Genomic DNA, 11,407 nt, shown 5'->3' with positions numbered 1-11,407 from the left:
AATTGTTCTTCGTAAATTATCAAACTGCTCCTGACTAATCATAAGCAAGACGCATAGCTGTCAAGTGAATAAACCGGTAATGAAACACCCTGCCACGCCTCTCTCTCTCTCTCTCTCTCTCTCTCTCTCTCTCTCTCTCTCTCTCTCTCTCTCTCTCTCTCTCTCTCTTGTCGTTCTCTCTTGTCGTTTATTCTTAAACCTTTCTTGTAAACCTGGAACTGAAGTCCATCCATGTAATGAAATAATACACATACACTCAGTACTCACATACACACATTTATATATATACATATTTATATGTGTATAAATAATGTATATGTATATATAATGTATGTATGTGTGTGTATTTATGTATGTATGTATGAGAAAATTTTCTGAGAGTAAATTTGTTTCTACTCTTACTTTATACTAATTTTTTTTACAGACCAAAAACTAAAATACAACCGAAGAGGGGCTGATTGTGAATACAAATTTTTAAGACAATCCCAAACCGTTTCCCTCCTGTAACTCTGTATTCTCGAGGTTCAAAAGTTTATTCTCTTCCACGCAACTGGTTTTATCTATGTATTTCTCAATATTTCCTTGAGAATTTAGCCAAACTACTCCATCTACCTGCCACTGGTTTTACCAGTATTCTTAACTGCCAACAGGAAGGAAAACCTATATCTACCTCTATATATATATATATATATATATATATATATATATATATATATATATGTGTGTGTGTGTGTGTGTGTGTATATATATATATATACATATATATAAATATATATGCATACATATAAATATACTGTACATAGATATATACATATATATACGTATAGACACATATATATGTTATGTGTGTAAATATGTATATTGTATATGCATTTATAAGTATATATATATATATGTGTGTGTGTGTGTTATATATATACACATATATTAAATATCATTTATATGTGTGTGTGGGAACAGCCACGTGAAAGCGCTTGGTAATGAACTTCTGCCTGTCATTTTCCTGTGGTACTCGTTTATATATATATATATATATATATATATATATATATATATATATATATATATATAATGTATATACATATTTAATATGTATATATATACAGTATATAAAACACCCACCACAACCTTGTTTATAAAAATTATAAAATGAGGACGACCCTTGCCAATCGAACAAAACACCTGCATGGTCTCCAATAAGAACGTAAATGTGACCCTCTACCAAGAATTCGAAAGAAAATTCCAAAAACACCGAGCGAACGCTAGGGACCAGAGACCAGACCCGTACGAGAATCTAACACCAACTATAAAAACTAGTTAGGAAGCAACAGCTTCGTCCGGTCTTCTTCTCTGAGTCCTTTACAAAGAAAGCAGGTCTGGACCTCCTCTATGTAAATACAGAAGGATCTGGAATCTTCAAGTTATATAAAGGCAGGAACGTATTCCTTTTTGTTGAAGTTTTTGTTACTTATTATTATTATTATTATTATTATTATTATTATTATTATTATTATTATTATTATTATTATTATTATTATTATTATTTAGAAACAAATCCACAGTGATGTATATGTACATATGTACAGATAGCTTTCGGGATTCCCGAAAGCCATCTTTACAGTTTTATCTTTAAATTTATGTAGATATACATAACTGTGGATTTGTTTCTCCATTATTATTATTATTATTATTATTATTATTATTATTATTATTATTATTATTATTATTATTATTATTATTATTATTATTATTATTCAGAAGATGAACCTACTCATGTGAATCAAGCCCACAGGCGCCATTGACTTGAAATTCAAGCCTCCAAAGAATATGGTGTTCATAAGGAAGTAAGCGAAGGTAAAGGGAAATACAGAAAGAAGAGATTTCACTTATTAAAAAGATAAAAAATTAATAAATAGACAAAAATGTATTGAAATTATTTTTAACACGCAAAAGTGGCCACATTAATGAAAGAAAACGCAGCGAAATGCTTTTTCAATTTATCAAGTTCGAAGCAAAAACTTCGTTACCGAAATCAAACTCAAGTGCCAACGAATTCGTTTCTTAAATCATAATCTTATTTTCACTTTTCTAACATAAACTAATCTATCGAGGAAAAAAAAAAAAGCACATGACTACTTCAGATAATACCCCGTTATCACAGTCACTCGCACTTTCCACAGGCTGATCAAAAAAACGCAGCAACAAGCAAAAAACCATCGACTGCCCCCTTCCCCAAAACAATAACAGGGACAACCATCTGACAAACAGTCTTATTTTCGTTCTTATCCTTATCGTAAAAGGCAGTGCTCATGCATCTTCATGCCTTCGGTCAGTACAGGTCATACTCGGTGGTCAGCAGTAAATCTGTTTCTCATTACGTGGCGACTACAGTAGTGTGTTGTCTAATAGTTACGTCTAAACATGGACGCGGACGAAGATTCAAGAAGGTTTGTGTGATATTTTCTTTTCTATTCATCTAACTCTCGATCTCTCTGTCTGTTTGTCTCTTATACAAACATGGGAACTCTGTAATCTATATATCTATCTATCTATCTATCTATATCTATCTATCTATCTATCTATCTATCTATCTATATCTCTTATAAAGACAAAGAAACATAACGACCTATCTATCTATCTATCTATCTATCTATCTATCTATCTATCTCTTGTACAAAGAAACATTTACCTATCTATTTATCTATCTATCTATCTATCTATCTATCTATCTATCCATCTCTTATACAGCAAAGAAACTATCTATCTATCTATATATCTATCTTCTATCTATCTATCTATCTATTTTTTATACAGACAAAGAAAAATATTAATAGATCAATCTATCTATCTCTTATGCAGGCAAAGAATTATGTCAATCTGTCAATCTACTTATCTATCTATCTTCTGTATCTCTTGTGGACACAAAGAAAAATTATTATCCCTCAATCTCTTAGACAAACAAAGACACATATTCATCTATATGTCGGTCTAAATTCTTCTATCTCTTATATGAATAAAAAAAGCATAATTATCGATTTATCTGTCATTATGCAAACAATGATGCAAGTTTAGGTTGAATAGCCTTCTACAACACTCTCTCTCTCTCTCTCTCTCTCTCTCTCTCTCTCTCTCTCTCTCTCTCTCTCAACAAACAAATAAACAATCTGATTTCTAGATTATCAAGAAATCAATATTTGTTGTTATCAAATTAGTGTCTGCTGAAATTAAAAGGTAAGCGAAAAACTCCCTAGATTATGTGAGTTTGATTTAAGAATATTGAGTGTTACGTATATTTGAATATTTTAATATTTTGTCTATTTGCCGGCATTTCAAACTGCATCAGCGCAATTGCGCACGTACAAGCACGCTTTCGCACACATACACACAGGCACGCACACATACACAAATGTATATACACGCACACACATATATATACATACATACATACACATATACATCTTTCACACACATATATGTGTGCATGTGTACTTATGTATGTATGTATGTATTACACTTCCCTAACAAAGTACGTATACAGCTGAATATATACAACTGCAACTGCTTCGTTTTGATAGACTCCACCTGTACAGTGGGACGAAACATTGCACACTGCTAACATAATGCTGCATTGAGACAGCAATTCTCTCCCACGGTTTAAATCTTTAAAACATCAGCAACTGTTACGTAATCTAAGAATATTTTCTTGAGTCACCTTTTAATTTACTGCATCTTTTTGCTCTCAGAGTTTTTTTTATTAGAACAAGATGACCCTTCTCACCAGTCTGACGGTATCCTGATGCATCTTTTTTTTTTAAGGTATAGAAGACCTCTTCTAATTATTTTTGAAGAAGTTGGTCCGTTTCACTTAAAAGAAGTCCAACTACATATGGAGAACCAATTTTGTATCGCTCGTATCAGTTAATATTCTAAAAGACGATTAAATGTAATAGGAAACAAGTAAAAAAATGCGCCAAAGTTTCTTCGGCGCAATCGAGTTTTCTGTACTTTTAACCATGGCCCGGAAGTGGCCTGTGTTGTTGGCACCTATAGCAGTGCCAAATTTAACCATAAATAGAATAAAAACTACTGAGGCTAGAGGGCTGCAATGTGCTATGTTTGATGTTTGGAGGGTGGATGATCAACATACCAATTTGCAGTCCTCTAGCCTCAGTGGTTTTTAAGATGTGAGGGCGGACAGAAAAAGTGCGGACGGACAGACAAATAGCCATCTCAATAGCTGTCTTTTACAGAAAACTAAAACCTACGGGAGCTTCGACTAAGCGGTACCAACTATGTACGAATTATATCCCTGCACCGATCCTATGACTGAGGTTAATATGTTACATCTAATTTCAACAAATATTACAGTTAACCAGTGCACCGTTGCAAACTTTACCATAGCCTCTGGTTTCTGAAAATTCATTTCGAAAAACGTTCACAAATAAGTAAATTTATTACACAGCAACTACATGTATGGGAATTACATTTATACCAATATCTCGTTTACAAACCTAAATTCAAACAGTCCAAAATCCATGCCTCTAAAATGACATTCATGAGCTTTTCAGTGCTGGGATAAAAAAAAATGGGGGGGATGGCCAGCGGTTCGATCATAAGATTATAAAGAAATTAAGTCCGCAAATTTAAAAAAAGGTTTAAAACTCTACTAATTACTACGGTGTGAAACTGATTATATCCCTTGGGGATATAATCAGCTGGTGTATAATGAGCGTGTTTTTATGGAAGTGAAGTTTAGTTCTTGAAAAATATCGAAAAAGAGAGTTGAGTACGTGAGGAAGTGGTTGTAAGTGTTTCTTGATACTCTGGTGACGTTGATGAACATGGGAAAGTACTGAAAAGGTAAAAAAAAAAATTAGAAGCCTAAAGGGTAAGCTATCTAACCGTGCACATAGGGTAGAGTTGAGTGGCTTAATGTACATATACATATATATATATATATATATATATATATATATATATATATATATATATATATATATATATATATATATATATATATATATATATATATATATATATATATATATAAATATATATATATACGTGTGTGTGTGCATATATATATGTTTGTGTGTGTGTAGTTTTTATACTCACAATTATTAAGCCGCAAGTATCACTTAATATCGAAGTCACTTTGCCTTGGGAATATCTATACCCAGGGGTAATTATAACTGATAATTACACATGCTTTATAGAACACACACACACCGTGTATCGTGTACGTACGTGTAATGGATAATGTTTTGCAAAAATCCAGCAATAGTTAAAAACAATTAGCACATTAACCTTGCAGCCTCTAAAGTTTCACTCAGTCTCATTGAAAAAATAAAAAGCTTCTCAAAAGATTTACCCAAAATTTAAGTAGCTCTAAATATTACTAACTGCCTGCCGCCATCTTCCATTGTACAGAGAACATTTAATAAAAAGATTTGAACGTTCTCTTATTCATGAGCAGCTTGGCAGGCACTATAGAGGAGTAGGACGTTAGCAACAGCACTAGAATTTCCTTCAGAGCTATGATGTGTACCTTTGCCGTCCTCAGTCTCCCAGTCCCAGTAAGCAAGCATAACCAGTTAAGTACGAGCATTGCTAAACCGGATCGCTCAGAGAACACAAAAGGTACAGTTTATTTATCACCTCATCAGAGAACTGGTCGAGACGCTCGAATTTTCTATGGCAATATTTTTAAAATGAGAAAATCTGATTTAGTATTCATATTGTCATCTGGGATGCACTTGGGGGGGGAGAGAGAGAGAGAGAGAGAGAGAGAGAGAGAGAGAGAGAGAGAGAGAGAGAGAGAGAGAGAGAGAAATTCTGCCATGGCGCCACCATGATTCATTGATTGAAACGTAGGAAACCAAGTAGGAAACAACATGCAGTTCAAACTCGATACACGCGCTGCCCTTGCAGCCCTGTATACCAACTTTGAGAGAGAGAGAGAGAGAGAGAGAGAGAGAGAGAGAGAGAGTCCTTAAAAATCATAATCAATACGGACAGACGGTCGGAATCATCAAACAACCTTAGACCGGACGTGTGGTGCCTATGAGAGAGAGAGAGAGAGAGAGAGAGAGAGAGAGAGAGAGAGAGAGAGAGAGGTAATAAGTAGGGAGGGACGGAGGGAGGGTATACAAAACGTGATGGTGACGGGTGCCTGCGTGGGTGTAAATGACCAAGCATCATGCAATTTGTTACCGTACACGTATTTCCCTTGTAGCCGAAGACGAGATGCAGCGCGTCCTATTGCATATGAAAGAGACCTGTAATTCCTCTTGCAGCTGCACAAATGGCTTTCATCAAGAAAAAAAAAATGTCCCCAAGGTTATGTTGGGCGAAAGATACAGATGACTGACTGCTGAATATGCGAAGCAGCGATATTTTGGGGCCAGTTCACGCCAGTTTTCATCCTAAGCAGATAACCAACTTTAATATTAGCCTACTAGAACTTTCTCAGCTCTCTGCTTGTTTGTCTGTCTGTCTGTCTGTCTCTTACTGTATAGGACCTCTCTGGTTGTCGTTTGTCTGTCTGTCTCTCTTACTGTATAGGACCTTTCTGTTCATCTGTATGTATGTCTGTCCGTCTCTTACAGCATGGGACCTCTCTGCTTGCCGTCAGCCTGTTTGTCTGTCTGTCAGTCTTTTACTGTATAGGCCCTCTCCACTTGTTTGTCTCTGTCTGTTTCTTACTGTATAGAACTTCTCTGCTTGTTTCTCTCTGTCTGTTTCTCACTGTGCAGGACCTCTCTGCTTGTTTGTCTCTGTCTGTTTCTCACTGTACAGGACCTCTCTGCTTGTTTCTCTCTGTCTGTTTCTCATTGTATAGGATCTCTCTGCTTGTTTGTCTCTGTCTGTTTCTCACTGTACAGGACCTCTCTGCTTGTTTGTCTCTGTCTGTTTCTCACTGTACAGGACCTCTCTGCTTGTTTGTCTCTGTCTGTTTCTCACTGTACAGGACCTCTCTGCTTGTTTCTCTCTGTCTGTTTCTCACTGTGCAGGACCTCTCTGCTTGTTTGTCTCTGTCTGTTTCTCACTGTACAGGACCTCTCTGCTTGTTTGTCTCTGTCTGTTTCTCACTGTACAGGACCTCTCTGCTTGTTTGTCTCTGTCTGTTTCTCACTGTACAGGACCTCTGCTTGTTTGTCTCTGTCTGTTTCTCACTGTACAGGACCTCTCTGCTTGTTTGTCTTCTGTTTCTCACTGTACAGGACCTCTCTCTTGTTTGTCTCTGTGTTTTTGTACAGGACCTCTGCTTGTTTGTCTCTGTCTGTTTCTCACTGTACAGGACCTCTCTGCTTGTTTCTCTCTGTCTGTTTCTCACTGTACAGGACCTCTCTGCTTGTTTGTCTCTGTCTGTTTCTCATTGTATAGGATCTCTCTGCTTGTTTGTCTGTGTCTGTTTCTTACTGTACAGGACCTCTCTGCTTGTTTCTCTCTGTCTGTTTCTCACTGTACATGACCTCTCTGCTTGTTTGTCTCTGTCTGTTTCTCATTGTATAGGATCTCTCTGCTTGTTTGTCTCTGTTTCTCACTATACAGGATCTCCCTGCTTGTTTGTCTCTGTCTGTTTCTTACTGTACAGGACCTCTCTGCTTGTTTCTCTCTGTCTGTTTCTCACTGTACATGACCTCTCTGCTTGTTTCTCTCTGTCTGTTTCTCACTGTACAGGACCTCTCTGCTTGTTTCTCTCTGTCTGTTTCTCACTGTACAGGACCTCTCTGCTTGTTTCTCTCTGTCTGTTTCTCACTGTACAGGACCTCTCTGCTTGTTTGTCTCTGTCTGTTTCTCATTGTATAGGATCTCTCTGCTTGTTTGTCTCTGTTTCTCACTGTACAGGACCTCTCTGCTTGTTTGTCTCTGTCTGTTTCTCATTATATAGGACCTTTCTGCTTGTTTGTCTATGTCTGTTTATTAGTGCACAGGACCTATCTGCTTGTTTGTCAGTCTATCCGTCTCCTTCTGTTTAGTGAAGAGTCCCGTAGAGCCCAGCTGCCTGTATTCCTGGCGTTCTCTCTCTCTCTCTCTCTCTCTCTCTCTCTCTCTCTCTCTCTCTCTCTCTCTCTCTCTCTCTCTCTCAACATTCTTTTACATACATTTAAACAGTCAACCGTTCCCCCCTCCCATACTTCCTAGTCACTCCCAGCAATTTTCGACAAGTGTTTCTAAAACACCTGTGCAGACACCTGTTGCTCCAGCCCCCTCCACGCAGCTGTCCAGCCGACAGGTATCTCTTTCACAAAAATGGTACGTAGTTCGTCTCACATATAACTGAAACTCAAATCACACAGAATATAACGTAAATGCTTGAAGTACGGGTTTATAAATTAATTTAATTTCAAAGTTGAAGGACAAATTGAGTGTATAAGACAGTAGCAGCAAATAAAATTACTCTCTACATTGGATTCAAAATTACTCTCTACATTGGATTCCTTGTTATTATTATTTCAATCAATATTCCGCCTCGTTTGTGTGGAGTAATATTGTTATGGCTCCTGTTATTCGTATTCTTCTCCAGACTCTCGCTTTGAAAAACTTCTATAGCATCGAAATTAGAATCACAATTGGACCATGACTGGGAAACTAAGTTCCAAAGCGCCACCTGTTAGTGCAGCGGGCCTTCTTGCAAGAGAAAGGAAATTAAAATCCGGTTTAGCAAAAATCACTGATAGAAGTGCTTGGAATTCTTCAATTTACCAAGTGTTGAATTTTTTTGCGCCAGAAACAAAAAGGGCTACATTTGGTCACCTATTATTATCATTACATAAAGGGGCGTGGGGTGGGAGAACGGGACATTGTTACAAAACCTAGGTGGCCTAAGATTCTCCGGAGATCTCGTTTTTTTTTTTTTCTTTCTCGGTCTTTGTGAGATGCGGAAAATCATGTGTTCTAAACTGAACCTCTGCAAATGCGTTACATAAGTCCTTATTCAGTGATAGGGCAGAGCAGGTTCCTTGATTGGTCTCTTTCTGCTTGATTGTACTCTTTGGTGAGCGATTTGTTTCTCTTAGAGTAAATAATAATAATAATAATAATAATAATAATAATAATAATAATAATAATAATAATAATAATTACAGAAAAATTTGTAATTGCTTGAGCAACCGTATAGTTGCTCAAGCAATTAAAAAATTTTCTGTAACTATTATTATTATTATTATTATTATTATTATTATTATTATTATTATTATTATTATTATTATTCTACGAGAAACAAGTCATTCACCAAAAAGGATATTCAAGTAGAGAGACATTAATCAAGGAACCTCTTTTGCCCCAAACTAAATTAGGACTTACGTAACGCACTTGCAGAGGTTCAGCTCAGTTCCTTTTTATCAATCTACTTGGCTTAGATGATAAAGCAAAATACAGCCTTTTGTTGCCGGCCACTGGAAAGACTGCTTTGTCAACAAGAGAGAGAGAGAGAGAGAGAGAGAGAGAGAGAGAAGAGGAGAATTTGTCAGGTAACCCCCCTGGTAAAGATGACTTGCCTGTCTCAGTTTTTCTGGTCTGTTGATCGTAGAACCGCATCAATCTTGTGTCCTTTTTTATATGATTATTAGACGCAAAACCACTATCACTTTCCTAAAGAGACTGATAAGAGTTTTCAACTAATCTCTGAGATGGAGGGTTGTCCATAAGAAATAGGAACCTCTTATGTTTGTGAACATTCAGTATGACAACAATTATGGCCGCAAAAAAAGCGAAAACAATGATTAGACACTGTTTCTTAATCTTTACGCTTTATCGGCTACTCAGATAAGTCACGAAGAGATTTGGTTGCAATGTCTTTGAAAGTGAATTAGTTGAAACTAACTGATTTTTTGTCAATGGTATCTGAAGCCATCCCCTGCGCAGCAGTGATAGGCAGCTGTATTACGCATTCAATTATAGCCTCCGTACAGCTGTATTATAATGCCTGTAGCATTGAGTTACAGCTTCTACACAGCTGCGTCTTGTAGTATAAGTTCTGTATCCCTCTGTATAAACTTCTGTACCACAGTGTTAAAGCTTCTAAACTGTACCTTGATTAACACATCACAGTTCTCAATTATTGTAGTTACTCAGTGTGTTAAAGTATACGCAACAGTTATGACTGTCAGAATGAGAATCATAAAAAATGTAAGAAACAGCATGGTTTGCATTTCTAATGGAATACTGGTTTAAAAGTAAAAGACGGGGTGAATGAACAATACATAAATGAAACCCTAAGAAACACTACTACGGACGGGAAAGCCAGATGTGCCCTCAACAACAAACAAAACCATTAGATTGCTTACTAAATGTGAATGACATTATAAACGAAGTATGGAAGGCTTGAAGACGATGAAAAACTTAGAAAAATGAACATCTGGTAGAAATGCTACCATACGTGATCAGAGGTAACTCTTTCTTTGAGCCATTCAGTAATGCAAAGATGAGGTATTTCTGTTTAGATATAACTAGGCATAACATTTTGGACTAGCAAAAGGCATTTTTATATAACAAATAAAAGCAATACTACACTACAAAAAAACTACTCCAACTCATGGAAACTAGTAGATGAGGCATAACCACTACAAAAATAGGCACTACTATACAATCTAAGAAATTGCTAGAAAAAAAAATTAGGAAAAAACGTGTCACGTAACAATGATCAAACATAACATCTTCAGAAACAGTGCGCTTGCAGAGAGTTTATTTTGCTATAAACAGTATCTGTTGACCCCAAATTCCTGATTCTGTACATCTTGACCCTTGTTGAAGTTGGTATTTTTTTTCAAAAATTACCTCCGTCATCGATTTTGTGTGTGTGTGTGTATCTGTGTGAGCGAGTGTTCTTTTTTTTCGCAGGATTACTCAAAAGTGTATACAAGTGAATTCTTACGTAATTTTTACCAATGTTGGGCGTCGTGGGTGTCTACACTTGCTTCGATCTCGGCGGAGGCAGGACTTAACTTGTAATGAAATGGAGACTTTATTAGCTTTTCTAACGAGATCATGATGTTCTTTGTCTTTTTATGAGTATTGTAGATGAAAAATTAACAATATGTTCACGCAAATGTATTCTGACCGCTAATAAAAAGACCAGACTCGATTGTCCTAAATGTAATTTTCTTGGAAATCACACCACACCAATTACGTATTCCAGTCACTGCAATACTTGAAAAGCAAGATTTTACATTTTTTTTTAATCATTCCATAACTACGTTTAAAATGTGCGTACCTCAACCGTCTACTTTTTTAAAGGAAGGCCCGTGTAACGGGTATCCAGATGTGGTCATCTAAGGCCTAAATAATAATGACAAATGAAATCATGCTGTTTCCAGTCATAAAGACAGATATAGAGAAGCTTCTTAAAAGTGGAAAGTCATAGGATATAGGAAAAACAGACGAATGAAACGGAGTACAAGTT

At 36.3% G+C, this 11,407-nt stretch overlaps 1 protein-coding gene across 3 annotated transcripts in view; it reads left to right on the top strand.

Annotated features, from left to right (window-relative positions):
• Nucleotides 1-11,407, top strand: part of LOC136854615 (uncharacterized) — a 493,174-nt gene that overhangs the window by 314,925 nt on the left and 166,842 nt on the right. The window contains exon 1 of one of the 3 annotated variants that reach the window (XM_067131143.1): nt 2,372-2,447. The exons of the other annotated variants lie outside the window; for them this stretch is intronic. The gene's annotated coding sequence lies outside the window, so the exon portion shown is untranslated. Of the gene's footprint in view, nt 1-2,371; nt 2,448-11,407 lie in introns of those variants that run through there. 3 annotated transcript variants of the gene reach the window in all.

Source organism: Macrobrachium rosenbergii, chromosome 29 (assembly GCF_040412425.1).
Source record: "Macrobrachium rosenbergii isolate ZJJX-2024 chromosome 29, ASM4041242v1, whole genome shotgun sequence".
NCBI lineage: Eukaryota > Metazoa > Arthropoda > Malacostraca > Decapoda > Palaemonidae > Macrobrachium > Macrobrachium rosenbergii.
This window is presented reverse-complemented; position numbering and strand designations above follow the sequence as displayed.